Here is a 17987-nt window from a genome sequence, read left to right as displayed (position 1 = left end):
TCTGCAACATCAATTTCTTCTTTGATAATAACTACATTCCCGAGCATAGAAATTATGATCAACATGAACATTTTATCATACCTAGAAATATTTTAATGCAATCTTTTGTTTCAACACCAACATATGAAGAAAATGTAGTTGTGCATAGATATTGCATATATGACTCAAAAAAAGAAACAACGATGAGTATACTAAACAAAGGGAGGAAACAAAAAAAAAATTATTGAACTGTAAAAAAGAAGCAGACGACAACACTTGTTGAGATAAATATACAGGACAACATAGTGTGATTATCTAACCACAGAAAGTATCATAATTGCAAAGTGTATGTAAGTTTGCATTACTGTTCAGCAATTAAAGCATGTATGGTAAGAAGAAAAGAAGCTTTCATTGAAAGGGACAAACATTTTATTGAAACGAGCATTATTACCTGATCATCTACATCCGAATACTCATCATCTCCCTGAAAGCATCAAGAAGTGAATGAATGTTCAAATCTCTTTTCACATAAAGAAGATTAAAAAATAAACAAGTCCTGAAACAACGCATTTTTACCTGAGCAATTACACTCCAATAATCATCATCTCCAACCGTTTCTGAAATCAATGGAGCATCACTAGAGGTTGCAGTGAAGACATATGGATCTTCAAAAGCATTAATATGGGGGTCTGATCTTATAGGAGATTCCAAAACCAGATTCCAATGCTTTCTTGTCAAATCGCTGCAGTAAAAAACTTGGCTAACTTGAGAAGCATGGATGAACGGCTCGTCTTCTTCCTTTGAGCTTCTCGCAAACTTTTCAAAATTGACAAACCTCAACTTTGTCTCTCGATCCACATATGATCCATGTACTTTGTCTTCAACTCGCGCCCAATCACAATAAAAACAACTTATGTGAAAACTCCATAGTCTAGTTCAAGTATCTTTTTCAGAATGTCGTAGTATGTAGTATCGTCATCGACAAGGTTAGTATCCCTGGAACTTTCTCTAAAGCTGGTGCAAGCATTCATTGTGACTCCACTATTTTGTGTAGTCAAATGTTTTTCTGCATCTGCTGTATAGAATATTTAGCCATTAATACAATAAGATTTATACGAAACTGTGCGGAACGTCGTCCCAATTGCGAGCATATGGAAATCTGTCATGGGAGTGCCTTCAAGTTGTCCTCTCAACCATGGGATGTGCTTCTACAGTAACCATATAGTATAATAGGGTCCAAAGAAAATAACTAGAAGAAATGTGAATACCTAGAATTATATGTTATATCAAATGGCAAATGAATAACCAAATTACCGAGAAGCAAACATAAATTGCATAAAACTATCATCAGCACACCTACTATTTTTGGAGTAACATACATATCCAAGAAAATGCTCCATTAATGTTACGAATGAGTAGGGTAGGTATCTCATACTATCATAAGTAATAAGGATATTAAGACAATAAACCGACATAATAAGTATCGTTCAGGTAACTAGACTAATTAGCTTTCAGTGAAATGATTAAGTCATGTTGGTTGATCGAATTCCTTGCATTGCATCACAAGGTACACTACAAACAAAGCTTAACGGTATCAACTACCTGGATATTTGCTCCAGATATTGTCTATAGGATTTAATTGTTTCACCTCCCTTGCCAACGATCAGACCAACCTGCATATAAATTGTACTTGTATATTAGACATAGTAAAGATACCCGCAGATTGTGGTCAAAACTGATTGCATTCTAATTTATTAAAAAAAAAAGCAACAAGGACCAAACCTTCTCATTTGGGACTTGTATCTGAATCCAATTCAACAGGTCTAGTTGTTGCATATCTATCAGCTTCAGCATCTCTTGTGATTTGAATTTTATCTCCTGAATCCTGCAATAACCGAATGGTCTCTCGAGCTTTGCCTATAAGAACACCAACCTGCCAAGAGGTCGCATAATTTTCTTTTGTCAGATTTCATACATCACTTCCTCCTTTTTATTCAAATTATTGGTGATATATAAATGATAGAACCCCCAATTCGAAAATTTAGTCAAATTGTTGCCGATATATACATTTAGATCGCTAGACTACTTATATATTTTGACCTAATTAAACAAAACCCCTAAAAAAATAGAAAAATTTGTGTATTACCCTAATAAATTGAAACTCATAATTTAACTCAAAAATTGAACTCGGAATAAATTACATACCCTAATAAGTTGGTGAGTTGAAGCTCTGACAAAACCTGAAATCAGAGGTGAGCCAGCCATTTTCAAATCTTCTGAAAGTTGTTGAAACCTAACTAGTAAATACAACCATCATCAATTTTTCCCATGGTGATGATTAATTTGTTCGAGACAAGTAATAAATTTGCTTGAGAGTGAGAGAAGTATTAGATCTGTAGAGAATCGCCTTTCCCGGGTGAGAGAGAGAGAGAGAGAGAGAAAAAGAGGATAATATGGGTTTTCTTTTTTCTCGATGGATAGCTAACAAGTATAACATAGACCGAGTCAGATTTTCACCTGAGTCATCTAGAGATGAATGGGCTGAATCGGATCTCTATGAGAATCGATTATATGAAGTTGAAGTTTTCTGTAACTTATGAGAAAGACTATAAATTTTTGGTGGTATATAGGCAATTAAAAAGAAAATCCAACTTCTTAGAAAGACTGGAAATTGTGATTCATCCCAATTGAAGTAGAAACTGTGAAAATCAACTATGAATCTTTCGTTGAATTTTGATTCAAACTACGTAATTGAAGAAGAAAACAGAAAAAGATTGGCATGGCTTTGTCAAAAGATTTGAGAATAGAAAAAGAAAAAGAAGTTGATAAAATTGAACAAGATTGAAACAATTGAATATAATTGAACAAGATTGAAAGTTAATGAAATGAAAAAATAACTTTAAAACTGAACAAGATTGATGATACCAATATATTTCATTAGATAAGAGAAGGGATCCGAAACCCGCTAAAGCTACATACATATATAGATAAATATCCATCAGAGAACTCGCAAGTTCTGTAAAACATTTCTTAACTTGTTTTGAGTGTCTTCTTCTTTACATAAAAAGAGACGAGACTCAAAACTACAATGCACTTCAACTGTGCCCAAAAAAATTTCCCCCAAAATAGTTACATCTATAACCCAAGATCATATATCCCAAAATACTTACATATATCACTTTCATTTTGTTCCAAAATTCATTGTTCAAGTTCTTCTTCTGGAAATTCTTGGTACACATGTGTAGCAACAAACACTACAGATCTGCTAACATTCCCAGTTGGACTTTGTTGTTCCATTAAATGGCGACGCCGCGTAATACCATCTCTTTAAATACTATGTAGATCTTTAACTGCTTTCCTTGCTCTCCTCCCTCTCACTCTGGCTGCTTTATCTCTATCATCACTAACCATGTACACAAAAGCCTCTCAATCTTTCTTCTTATGATTTCTTGGCCTCTTGGATTTTTTTCAGCAAGAGTAGTACCAGCTGTATCACACACTCTCCTGAGAGGAGTCTTCCCATTCCTCCAAGCTTTGTTTGCCATTTTTATAGCTTTGTCCTTGACAAATTCAGGCACGTTGTACACATTCTTGATTGCTCTCCAAACTTCTTCCTTCAGTTCCGGAGGAACTTTCCTTCAGGGAACATAAGATGGTGACACAATACTCTTAGAAATCACTCCAACGTTGGTGGAATGCGCCTTTGAATCTCCAATGGGTTGTTCAAGTGCATTGAATGCAACTGGAAGTAGGTGATCAACTGCATAAAACCAATATACTTAATTAGAAATTATAACTTGACGTTATTACCATTCCTATGTTATTACCATCACTACAAAGGAAGGAAATTGAAAGACACAACTATGTTATTATCATTCCTGCTTTCTTGAGAACTTTGAGTTTCATTGACAGATTGTTGGAATGTCGCATGCCACTGATCCTCAGTACGTACACTTTCCACTGATTCATTACTGTGACCATCATTTGGACTTTGGAGAGTGCTCACCATCAGATGAAGACAAATGTTCACTCCTAGAACCTGGACTTGCAGAAGCATTGAGCAAGGGAGTAGGACAACCACTTGCAGTTGACCTACTAGTTGTAGGCTGAGATCTACTGGAACTTCCGCTACTTAGTCTCACCATAGTCATCTAAAATCAAAAAGAAATCATAACCCACAACTTCAGATCATATTAACATACCACTTCAGTAAAAAGTTCAGATTTTTCATCATTAAGATCATCTGAAAACATATTTAGATATTAATCATAAAAATCATGATATAAATTGCATAAAAAACCACCCTAAACATGACAAATCAAATAGAAATCATAAACCAGAACATATAAAGCCATGTAATTTCAGAAAATTTCAGATTTTACTTCATTAAGAATATCTGAAAACATATAGAGATGCTAATCATACAAATCATGATATAAATTGAATAATAAAAACCCTAAACATGTTACTAATCATTCAATACAAAATAATAACAAATCCTAAATTTACTTAACATGATCTTCATACCCAAATTTTTTTACCAATTCAAGCATAAATAGCCTTGAGATATCGATTAAATCGAGCACCAAAAATGCAAGGAGATATGAACTCGATAAAGGTGAAATAAACAAGATACTTGTATAAAAGGTTTACAAAGAACATGATGTATATGTTCAGATAAAGTGAAAGTTACAAGACCTACAATACTTGAATCTTATACTTGTATAAAAGGTTTACAAAGAACATGATGTCTATTTTCCCAGCAAAACCAGTTAGCTACTTTGTACCAATACTATTGCTTAATGGTATACAAATTTATACTATTGCTTAACAAACAAACAACTTAAAACATCTACATTCCAGTGATTACCATTTAACATTTCATTTCAACATCAAAAAATTGTCTCACAGTCACTGCTCACACTTCTCTCGATCTTCATACCCAATCAGACAAACAATGAGAAACTACAAAATATATGATTTTCATAGTAAAGTGATTTTACCTCAAGATCTTGCAGAAATCAAGTAAAACCCTGTCAATAAACAAAAACAAACGATAATTAAAACCAACAATTAGACAAAACAATTAGAAACTACAAAATATATGATTTTCATACTAAGGTGATTTTACCTCAAGATCTTGCAGAAATCAAGTAAAACCCTGTCAATAAAAAAAACAAACGATAATTAAAACCAACAATTAAACAAGAGGAACAAAAAAAGGAAACAGAAAAGGGGATTTTTTTTTGCAAACCTTAACTTTACCTTGGACAAAATCAAGATTGAATATGGTTTTGATAATGGCTGGTTTCAATGAAAATGGTTCAATGGTGTGATTTTTTTCTCTGATTTGGGGTTTGGTGAGAGCTGGAGTGAGGGGTTTGGGTGAGGGAGTACTGAGGGGTTTGAAAAGAGACGAACACAACTAAATAAAGAGACGATGGAAACATAAAAATAATGTATTCCTCGATAATAACGAGGGACACTTATTTCATCTCAGCCCTTCCAACAAACAAGTACTTATAACCACACAAACTGGCGGGAATCTTCGCGCCAAAAATCTATGTAGTAGTGAAACGAAACTACAACTTGCGTCGTTGTGGAAGTCAACTAAAGTCTAACCTCTAGGACGACTTGACTTTAGTCAGCAACAAAATCATTTGTGTCGTTGTAAAAGTCAACTAAAGTCCAACTATAACGACAACTTGACTTTAGACAACGACGCATTCGGCGTATTGTGGTTTTGAGACATTAGGTTTTTGTGTCGTTACATTATGTCTCAAATAGCCTCTTTTCCACTAGTGACATCACGTACTAAGTCATGGAGGAACTTTAATCCAACATCATTAGCACAGTGAAGCGCGTGATCACCAAAGATATCCATAGACCTATTGCAACAAGAGTATAACCCATCCTTAACAAATAAAGGGATACCAAGACGATAACTAACTAGTGCTCTGAACTGTTTGGGACCAAGGAACTGATGTAAACCACTTATTGGAACATCCACAAGGTGATCTTGAGCATGTTTGATCTGATTGCGTTGTCAAAGAACATATTCTCTTGCAGATAAAGTAAATTGGTCGGGGATTTTCTTCTTAACTGCATCAAAATAAATGACCACCAAGGAGTGTATAGAAGGGGGGGTGGCAGTGTCATTGACGCAATAGTTGGAAGGCAAACCACATACCTGAATGAATTTCTGAAGAGCCAACTGATAGGCAACCCCATTATCCGTTGAGAAAGAACTACCAAGTATCATCTTCCGCACTGAGGCAGTCTGACTCTGAGGAGCAAGATAGTACTAGGTGCGAGTGTCAGCCATGGTATAAATTCCAAAAGAAGCAAGATAGCACTGAGGAAGTCTAACTCTTAAGTCTCGAAAAGCTCCTCTATTTGGCTAAGTTGGGCCTGATATGCTCCTTTTATTAGCCAAGTGCGGCTAACTAGGCCTCACAAGCACCATACATACAATCCTATGTACAAATATCCAATTCAAGATAAGAAGGAGCCACATCATTGCAACGTCATCAGAATTAGCCACTTGGGATGACACATCAGCATGCCATATCAGCAGAAGGGATACAAGGTAATGGTGCCATGTCAGCATCTGGTAGTGCCACGTCAGCAACTAAAATGTCACGTTGTGTTGACACGTCAGCATCTGGCAGCGCCACATCAGCAATATTGGATGCCACGTCAGCAGAAAGTCTAGTCAGCAGGTACAATCAACAATTCTATAATTGCTGAGAATATTCCAAACGGCGTCAGCATATTCCTAACGTCGTTGGCATATACTTAACGTCGTCCGCATATTCCTAACGGCGTCGGCATATACCTAACGGCGTCAGCATATTCCTAACGGCGACGACATATTCCTTACGGTGTCGGTATATTCTTAACAACATTAGAATATTCCTTCTATAACGTCAGCATGACGTCACTGTTACCGGCCCAGTCATCTTCTGCGACATCGGCATCCCGACGGCCACTGCCGGCGGCCAAGTCTGGCCGACCAGTTCGTTCTTTTTCATTGTATCGCGGCGTAACTTAATCTCGTAGTTCTGTTTCAGTACGTCGCGGCACAACTTAATCCCATAGCCCTGATTCATCGTGTCACGATGTAATTTAATTCCATATCCCTTGGATTTATACGCCCCTCTGAGTTAAACGTGGGATTTTTCCACCCAGCTGAGCCAAGCCAAGGCAACCCAGCCGAGTCAGCTCGCTAAACGAGCCAAGCCATGGCTCGCTGGATTTTTCCACCCCTTTCTGAATTTCCTTGTGGATATTTATGCCCCACTGTGGGCTTATGCACACTTCTCTCATTGGGTTTGGTTTGGTTAATTCCATAACCATTGAGGAAGTTTCTGGAAACTTCTAGGAGGCATGCAAGGCCCAGTCAATAAAATTCATGACAAGGGGCCTGCAAAGGCCAGTCAAGGCAATTTATGTCAGGTAGTCATGCAGGGAATTTATCATAGAGAGGCATGCATGGAAATTATTTCAGGGAGGCATGCAGGGGAATAATTACAATTTATACTCATCAAAAAATTAGGTTGTGGGCCTAATTCGCACCATATAAATACATGGGTTCACAACCCGAAAGGTAGGCAATCTTCCCCACTAAAATAATCTGTGAAAAACCTAAGCTAACTTTCTGAAAACAAGCCGGTAAAGTGCACAAAAATTAGGAACTGGTCGTCCAGACTTGGGTGACTATACCACACTGGATATATGTGCACAATGATCACATTACAAGATTTGTTTGTCTTCTACTTATACTTTCTGAAAACAAGCCGGTAAAGTTATCAGCTACTTCCAAGAGAACGATTAGCAAACAGAAAAGCCACATGGGAGTAACTACACCAAATGTCACCGGATGTATCGAGTTCACTCCTATCACAACTTCAAGTCAAGTTATCAACTATGCACTACGTAGCGACCAGGGAAGAATAAGATCTGTGATTTACCTGATTGAAGTTCTTCTCCATATATTTCGTGAGCTGAAGAAAGTACCGGAAAGGTTAGAGAAAGTACAATTGTAGCTTGTCATCCTCTAAATGTGATACCTTGTGGGAGTTACAATCCTCAAGTCCATGGCCTTAATTTGTAACCACATCTTCTAACACACCAGTGCATTATGAACAAGGTGGAGAAACAGATCCGTGTCCTTTTCTTTTTCGGTTGTATTGTCCGAGTGGTTCTGGGAAGTGAATTTTGGGGTAATCGAGCATCTTTGGAGGTAGATATTGGATCCATTCCATTCTGGTCTTTATTAACTTTGGAAGCTCAAGAGCGCATATTATCAGGAAAGCAACAACTGACTGTCAAGGTAATAGTCATTCCATCAAGTTAAAAGTCAACTGCACAAACATTGAATTTTACAAGAATAAGGCAATAGTTTATCAAAGAAAGATATAGCCGAAAATGAGGAAGTTCTCACAAGTTCAGGAATGTGATATCTTGGATTCATTTATCCTTGTGGAAGAATCGCCGAGCACTATATTAAGAGCCACACTTGGGGGTTTGTCCTCAAGAAATTTCTCTGAACGGTCACCATTTCAAAAGCCTTCATGACTTTACTCTCATTGTTCTGGTAGATACAAAATACCGCACACCAGTTAAACGTGCGAAATAATGATCATCGAGACCAAGCGAAGACAATCGCGTACCACTTATCCAGATGACACATCACATGACATCGGCTTAATCACGAGTAAAGTGTGAAGAACCGTGCGATGTTATAGAGTCTGTGCAATAAGAGTCAATTTATGCGTGCGTTAATAACGCATGCCTAATCCGAAAATAAAGGCTTTATTAACTGTCATCCACTATGTAAATCCCTATATAAGGAACCGAGCGACCTTGTGTGAGGAAGAGCTTTTTGAGAGTTTAGACAAGACATTAAGAGAGAGAAAGTTTATTTGTTTCCCAAGTTAGGGCTTGCTTATTACTTTGTATCCAATATGAAGAAATCAATGAATGTTCTTGTGATTTTCATGGAGTTCACTTAGATTGATTTGTAGATTTTAGTAGGGGTGTAGTTGTAGGATCTCCAGCAACTACATTTTGGCGCTATAAACAGGATGGATTGATATACCCTGCTGGTGAATTTCTGCAAAAGTAAATTTGGGATTCTTCATAGTTTATCACCTCCTCATTAGAAATCTTTGAGAGTTTTAGAAATTCATATCTGAAAAATTCTACCAAAAGTTTCATTCTCAGAAAAACAATTTTCATTGTTTAAGTTTTTAGATCTTTAAGAGACAAATTTTCTTTAATTTGTTAACAAAAAAAAACAAAGATGGAACAACAATCATCTATGGAGGAAATGAGGATAGTCAGAACGAAAGGAAGAGGCATAAGTATACAATGTAATTCAATAATTAAAACGAATATCTCTGATACAGATTTTCACGCAAGCGTAACATGAAGAATACACAAACATGATTATGAAGGAAGGAAGATCATGACGGTGGATAAAACGTTTCCTTTACAGGAATGGGAAAAGAGGAAGATCACGTTTGCAGCGGATGAGATCTCTGAAGAAAACTTAAGGAGAACGGATCCTTTGGTGATTACAATAACTGCAGAGTGAAAAGCAAAACATGGAGAAATGGAAGAATCAAAAGAGTGGGCGATAAACAGAACTTTGGTAGACACAGAACGATAACAAAACCAAAAGGTGAAGTAACCATGCGAATACTGTTGGGAGAAATAGAAACGCATATAACATTGTGCGTGGTAGATGTCGATTCTCCATACAACATGTTATTGGGAAGACCTTGGGTGCATGCGATAAAAGGTGTAGCATCAACTCTCCATCAATGTGTGAGATTCCCAATACCAAGCGGAATAGGAGAAATTAAAGGAGATACAACGATTGCAAAGGTTTGCAATCATATAGATGTAAAGAATTATGAAGGACGCGCAAAGAAACAAAAATTTCGCTGGAGAAAAGCGAGAGATATAAGGAAGGAAGAAGAACTAAGAATATAAATGATAAGAGCACAAGAAGGAAGAAGAATACCAAGCGAAGTTCCAGAAGAAGAGGGTGCACCAATACACAAAATAAAAGAACCAACACCACTAGGAGAACCAAAAGCGAACTTCACCGCAGCAGAGCCGACAAAAAATATAAATATTGGAACGGAGGATGATCCGAAGATATTAAAAATTGGAACAAAGATGGGGAAATAAGAGGAGGAGCGGACGATCAATATCTTATGCGAATACAAAGATATTTTCGCATGGAGTATGGATGAAATGCCAGGAATAGATCCTTCTGTCGCATGCCACAAATTGGATATCAACAAGAACGCACGACCATTCAAGCAAAGGACAAGAAAGATAGCAACCACATATCATCCTCAAATAGAAGCAGAATTACAGAAGATTCTTGAGGCAGGAATAATAAGGCCAACGAAATACGCAGAGTGGATAGCAAATATGGTGGTGGTGCCAAAGAAGAATAATGGAATAAGGATTTGCATCGACTTCAGTGACTTAAATAAGGCATGTCCAAAAGATAGCTTTTCATTACTCGGCATACCGCAAATGGTTGAAGCAGCATCAGGAAATGATAGGCTCTCTCTTATGGACAGATATAAAGGATACAATCAAATTCCTTTGGCTGAAGAAGATCAAGAACATACTACTTTTTTCGCACCTAGAGGATTATATTTTTATATAAAAATTCCTTTCGGACTGAAAAATGTGGGTGCGACATATCAAAGAATGGATACACACAACATTGGAAGTCTACGTAGATGATATGCTGGTGAAGAGTAAAAAAGCTGAAGATCATGTTGACCATTTGAAAGAAATCTTTGAACAGATGCAGCAATTCAACATCAAGATAAATCTAGAAAAGTGTATTTTCGGAGTTCCGTCGGGTAAATTTTTAGGTTATATTGTATCTAAAGAAGGAATAGAAGTCGATCCAGAACAGGTACAAGCGGTTCGTGACATGCCATTACCCGCGACTGTGAAAGATGTACAAAAATTGAATGGATTATTAGCTTCATTGGGGCGGTTCATTTCACGCTCATCAGATAAATGCAAGCACTTTTTCAACATCCTAAAGAAGGGGACCAAGTTCGAATGGACAGAAGAATGCGACAAAGCACTACAACATATAAAGAATTACCTAATGAATGTATCCATTTTGAAAAAAGCGGAGCCATGAGAAGAATTATTGATATATCTCGCATCAACACAACATGCATTAAGTGTTGTCTTGCTACGTTTGGATAAAGGAGCGGAGAATCCAATATACGACATAAGCAAAACATACAATGCCGCAGAGAAAAATTATTCAAAGATTGAAAAGCTAATTATCGGACTGGTTTATGCAACACAAAAGCTACGCATTTGTTTTCAACCCCACAAGATTAAGGTAGTGACAAAAGTACCAATTGAATCAGTAATGAAAAATTCAAAAAGATCAGGATGAATCGAAAGATGGAATGCACAAGAGGGGAACTTTCAGATAAAGTATGAAATATTTTCTTCACCAAAATCGCAAGTCATAGCGGATTTCTTGGCAGAATTCCCATTAGAAGAAGATAAAAGTGTAGAAGAGATGATGGATGTAGAAGAAGAACATGGGAATCCTAAAGATATGTTGATAGATCACAATAGATGGGAGATACTGGTGGATGGATCATCAAATGGAGAAGGAAATGAAATTGGAATAGTTTTCATCTCACCAGCAGGAGCAAGAATGGATTACTCATTTAGATTGGAGTTCGCATCCACCAATAATTAAACTGAATACGAAGCGGTGGTACACGCATTACGGTTGGAAATTAAAATGAAGTTAGACAATGTACGAATAACTAGTGACTCACAATTGGTTATTCGCCAACTAGAAGGAACATATATCACAAATGAACCATCTCTACAGAAATACAAGAAGCTTATCGCAGAGCTATCATCCCAAATTCCAAAAATAAATTTGAGACACATATCAAGGAAGGATAATCGCTTAGCATATGCATTCGCTTTTATTCCATCAATGAAGGTGGACCCAACCGCAAGGTGTATAAAGATACAGACGCTCTTTTCTCCCTCTATCAACAAGGAAGATAACACAGAAGAAGACGCAGATGTAATGATTGTAAAAAACATAGAAGAAGTGCAAGAGAATAAAGATGTTGATTAGAGAACTCCACTCCAACTATATTTGGAAAAAGGAGAGATCCCAAGAGACAGGTTGCAAGGACACAATTTAAAGAGTGGAGCGACAAATTATGAACTCAGAGATGGTGTGCTTTATAGAAGGTCATTACTGGGACCATCTCTTAGATGTTTGACGCGAAAAGAAGGGATGAAAATCTTGAAAGAGTTACACTATGGAGACGCGGGAAATCATAGTGGAGGAAGATCCTTAGCATACAAAACAAAGATACAGGGGTATTACTGGCCCTACATGCATGAGGATGCGAAAGAAATATCAAGACGGTGCGAAGAATGCCAACGTCACGGAAAGAAGATACCTGCACCGGGTGTGACATTAAATTCATCAACAAGTGTATGGACATTTGGAAAATGGGGTTTCGACATTGTAGGTCCATTTATACCAGGAACATGGCAGAGAAGATATTTAATATTAGCAACAGATTACTTTACAAAGTGGGAAGAAGTGAAAGCGGTGCAACATATTCGAGATAAGGATGTGTTTACATTCATATTTGAAAATATCATTTGTAGATTTGGAATCCCCGCACAGTTAGTTTCCGATAATGGAAACAGTTTGAAGGAGAAAACATAAAAATGCTACTTAATGCGTTCAAAATACAAAGCGAAAGTCCACCCCTTTATATCCGCAGAACAATGGGCAAGCGGAGGAAACCAACAAAACAATTGCAGATATATTGAAGAAGAAGTTGGAAGGACACAACAAAGGATGGTCCAAACAAGTACACAATGTAGTATGGTATGGGCATACATAACAACCAGGAGAGAAGCTACAGGAATGTACCCTTTTTTCTGACGTATGGAGTAGAGGCAGTGTTACCAACTGAGGTCATCATACCTACAACTAAGAAACAACCATGGAAGAAGAATTCAAGTGCGGACTTAATTTTAACAAAACTTGATGATCTAGAAGAGAGTAGAGAAATTGCTTTAAAACATATGAAAAATTACCATCAAAGGATAGCAAGAGAATATAACAAGCGCGCCAAAGAAAGATACTTTCAGCCAAGGGAGCTAGTGTTGAGAGAAATACTGCCTTATCAGAGAGGAGGAGATGGAAAATTAGAGAATAGATGGGATGGATGATAAGAACAAAAGTGCGACGCATTTTCCCCCATAACTACATTAGCTAGGACTCATTTTATCACTAATAATCTTGTTTTAAGTCTTTCTTAGGAATAAGCTCTTGTGGAGAATTGGCTCGAAAAAGATGTTATTTGCACTTGGAGGAGACGTGTTATTCAGACTCCCAATGTTGGTTAAGGGACACCTCAACTGCTATGGGGCACCTCAGCGGATAAGGGGCACCTTCCTCACTATTTACATCCCATAAGGAAAGTGCTAAATTGACGCCCGTACAAGATTAGGGGGAGGTCAACTTCTCCATTTGAATCTGGAATTTGGCGGGAAAACATGTTTCAAAACTGTCAGAATTAGGGTTTGAGAAGTAGAGGTGTTTGAGTGAGACTAAATCGCTGGAATTCATGGTAAATCTTTGATTCGTCAGGACAGAGATAACGTGAGCTTCAGAGTTAGTTAAATTTGGCTGGAAAATCTAAAACAAATTGTTGCAGTCACTGGAAAAAGTTAGGGTTCAATATTTGGAGTGTTGGAGGGAGACTCGATGAACCAAATTAATTGGGTTTGTTCTTAATGACGAGACAGGGATGTTAATGGTCTCCGATTCATTTAGAATGGTCTGGATAATCATCAATTGAACAAATATCATTATGGGGTTTACTTTGCTTCGGAAAGTTTTGTATGGATTCTGGAATGGATTTGATGCGACTTAATCACTGGAACTGATTGGCTTGGTCCTGGTTGATCTAAACAGGATTGGTAAGTCCTTCGGATTCGAAAGATTTGGGCTACATCGTTGGGAATTGCAGAACAGAGGGAGATGTACGTGGATTTGATAAAACAGGGAAGAAATATTTTCTTTACTCTCTATTGGTGTTATTTTGGGAAGATAAGTGAGTTGTAGAACAAGAAGATATTCTCCAAGGATTCACATCGATTAAGAAGATTTTTGACAGCCCAAAGACGTGTGAAAGTTGAAAACAGAGAAGATAGTATCTCGTGTATTTTAATGTTATCCGAGTAGATATCTGAAATTGGAGTGTGAATAAAAAGGGGCTTGAATCAATCCAGGGAAAGAAATCAACGTGTATAAAGTATATCATCACCAGTTGACGCGTGAAGAGGAGAGGAAATCTCGTGGCACGGCAGAGAATAAAGAAAATATTCCCGAAAAAATTATCATAACTGAATGAAGATTTTTGATTTAATTTCGTGAGATTCTGGAACTGATGGGTATGTAAAGGATTCTTGAGGTGATTAGAAGGGGCATCGAGAGTTTGGGGAGAAGAATAGAGAGTTGCAGAGCAACTTCTCTGCTGCTGCAGATAAGAAGAAGACGAAGAACACCAACGACTCAGTACGTCTGTCGTTTTAAACCTGTCACATTTTCTGGTCTTAGTGATAGTTTTTCTACGACAGTTTCCGGATATTGTTTACTGTAACAAGTGCTTAAGTTGTAACGGGTCTTTTGTAACGGCTGACACCCATTGCAAACACCCTATTTATAGTCTTTTCTCTTCTTTTCTTCATTGTAAGAACCAATTGAGTTATAAAAATATCTTTTGAGAGTGTCTACAATATGAGGAGTTAAATCCCTACACTGGGTCGACGGAGGAATCCGAATTTTATACATGGGTGAATTTATTTTATTCTCTATATGACTTTTGCAATAATTAATATAGAATTATGATTTTGAATAATTAGTTATCATTTTATTTTATGGGTCATGCTTGCTTAAATGTTTGATGTCCCATGCTTACGATTTATAACTAATATTTTGATAATCTACTTTGGAAAAATAAGAGTCGATGTTATTTTATTTATTGAGCGATAATTATTGGGAATGAATAATTGAGCCTTATGATATGAATTCGGTGGAATCCTAGACCCAATAACTCTCCCTTTATTATTAAATCTTTAAATTTAATCTTCACAAGTCTTAGAGTTCGAATCTTAACTACTACAACAACGATTAAAAATCCCATCAATTTTTGGCATCGCCGACAGGGACTTGTTTTTAAGTTAATTTTTAGGTTTATTTTTATTTGTATTTTGTATAGTATTTTTATTTCGTTTTAGATTATTTTTTTTCCTTTTTATGCGCATCTTTTTGTAATTATTTTCAGGAAATTTTTGTTGATAATGACTTCTTCCGAGGAAACGTCACCTAAGATGACATTGGCAGAATATAAGCATAGAAATTCAAATCAACAGGCATCCTCATCTGAGATGACGCTTGGTGAATACATGCATAGGCAACGGTATGGAGTTTTTGATCCACATGTGGTAAGTGAAGAATCTCCTCTAGAGATATATGAGAAGTATTATAAACACACACCACTTAGCTTGGAACTAAGATTGAGAATTTTGGGATGTCAAAAATTATATGATGATGATGATGATGATCAGTCTTGTAGTGACTCTCCGGTCGAGACAGAATTTGTAGATGACCCTATGAATGATTGTGTAGATGATTTGTCTAATTTATTGGAAGAATCTATCTTGCAAGATCTTTCTCCCGGCTTAGAGGTTGTTTCTAATCCCTTAGACTTCCAAAAGTTACCTAATTTAGGGTTAGAATTATGTACTTCAAAAATTTTGTTGGATTACTTTGCATCCAAATACCCAGAGGACGTCCTTGTTTCTGATACCGTGCATGAGCCAATTGGCACTTTCCCTGTCCCAATAGTATCCCCATATTATGTTTTTTACGCACTTCCTTGTATAGTAAAAACTAGGTTTGGGAATAATCCTCTATTTCTGACAGTTTCAGTATCCCCACATTTTCATAAGTTAATTGTGAAGCTGTCGTTTGTAAATACTGTATTTTGGGTTGATCCCCAAATTTTCAGGCTGTTAATTTTTGGGGATCTGTTTCTATACATATCCAGTAGGTAATTTTTTTTATTTTTTTTTTTACATTTTACTTAGTCTTTTTCTTTTATTTGATTTTCATTGTTCTTTGTTACTATTATCTTTTGATTTATGTTACAGAGAGAATGATACTTTTCTTGCGTCAATAAGGTGAAATCTTCTAATCGCTTCTCTTTGATTTACATTTGTTTCTCTTATTAATATTGATTGCATTCCATTACAGGTTCCACTGTTTGAAACATTGAGGACAATGTTAGATTCAAGTGTGGGGGAGTGGTTAACCTTTCAAGATTTCTAAAAAAAAATTAAAAAAAAAATTATTGGAAGGGTTATGACTAGCTGTGTAGCGAGTCTTTTTCATTCTTTTTCGAATTTCTATGATCAGCTGTGTAGCGGGTCTAAAAAAATATAATAAAAAAATAAAAAAATTATGACCAGCTATGTAACGGGTCTCTCTTTATCTCTAATTATATGGCCAGCTGTGTAGCGGGTCTCTCTCTATTATTTTATGACCAGCTGTGTAGCGGGTCAATTTTCTGTTTTTCTCGAGGACTAGCAAAATGTAAGTGTGGGGGAATTTGATAAGCACAAAAGTGCGACACATTTTCACCCATAACTACATTAGCTAGGACTCATTTAATCTTGTTTTAAGTATTTTCAAGGAAAAGACTAGCAAAATGTAAGTGTGGGGGAATTTGATAAGCACAAAAGTGCGACGCATTTTCACCCATAACTACATTAGCTAGGACTCATTTTATCACTAATAATCTTGTTTTAAGTCTTTTCAATGAATAAACTCTTGTGGAGAATTGGCTCGAAAAAGATGTTATTTGCACCTGGAAGATACGTGTTATTCAGACACCCAATGTTGGTTAAGGGACACCTCAATTGCTAAGGGGCACCTCAGCGGATAAGGGGCACCTTCCTCACTGTTTACATCCCATAAGGAAAGAGCTAAATGGACGCCCGTACAAGATTTGGGGAGGGGGTCATCTTCTCCGTTTGAATCTGGAATTTGGCGGGAAAACATGTTTCAAAACTGTCATAATTAGGGTTTGAGAGATAGAGGTGTTTGAGTGAGACTAAATCGCTGGAATTCATGGCGAAGCTTTGATTCGTCAGGACAGAGATAACGTGAGCTTCAGAATTAGTTAACTTTGGCTGCAAAATCTAAAAAAAATTGTTGCAGTCACCGGAAAAAGTTAGGGTTCAATATTTGGAGTGTTGGAGGGAGACTTGATGGACCAAATTAATTGAGTTTGTTCTTAATGGCGATACAAGGATGTTAATGGTCTTAGATTCGTTTAGAATGGTCTGGATAATCATCAATTGAACAAATATCAGTCTCGGGTTTACTTTGCTTCGGAAAGTTTTGTATGGATTCTGGAAAGGATTTGATGCGACTTAATCACTGGAACTGATTGGTTTGGTCCTGGTTGATCTAAACAGGACTGTTAAGTCCTTCGGATTCGAAAGATTTGGGCTACATCGTTGGGAATTGCAGCACACAGAGAGATGTACGTGGATTTGATAAAACAGGGAAGAAATATTTTCGTTACTCTCTGTTGGTGTTATTTTGGGAATATAAGTGAGTTGTAGAACAAGAAGATATTCTCCAAGGATAAGAAGATTTTTGACAGCCCAAAGACGTGTGAAAGTTGAAAACAGAGAAGATAGTATCTCGTGTATTTTTATGTTATCCGAGTAGATATCTGAAATTGGAGTGTGAATAAACAGGGGCTTGAATCAATCCAGGGCAAGAAATTGACGTGTATAAAGTATATCATCACCAGTTGACGCGTGAAGAGGAGAGGAAATCTCGTGTAATGGCAGAGAATAAAGAAAATATT

At 36.8% G+C, this 17987-nt stretch overlaps 1 long non-coding RNA gene across 4 annotated transcripts; it reads right to left on the bottom strand.

The window, feature by feature from the left end:
• Window positions 1-204: 204 nt before the first annotated feature.
• Window positions 205-2426, bottom strand: LOC113357923. 4 transcript variants are annotated; one of them, XR_003363998.1, is made up of 5 exons: window positions 2185-2426; window positions 1762-1912; window positions 1579-1652; window positions 556-1051; window positions 205-463 (listed from the first exon to the last, which is right to left on the bottom strand). It is a non-coding gene; the product is annotated as an uncharacterized LOC113357923 (long non-coding RNA). The 4 variants fall into 4 exon arrangements; XR_003363999.1 differs by having other exon boundaries at window positions 556-1054; window positions 1582-1652; XR_003363997.1 differs by having other exon boundaries at window positions 1582-1652.
• Between the last annotated feature and the right edge of the window lie 15561 nt (window positions 2427-17987).

Source organism: Papaver somniferum, chromosome 3, assembly GCF_003573695.1.
Source record: "Papaver somniferum cultivar HN1 chromosome 3, ASM357369v1, whole genome shotgun sequence".
NCBI classification, from domain to species: domain Eukaryota; kingdom Viridiplantae; phylum Streptophyta; class Magnoliopsida; order Ranunculales; family Papaveraceae; genus Papaver; species Papaver somniferum.
The sequence above is the reverse complement of the archived record's forward strand: the minus strand, read 5'-3'. Positions and strand labels throughout refer to the sequence as shown.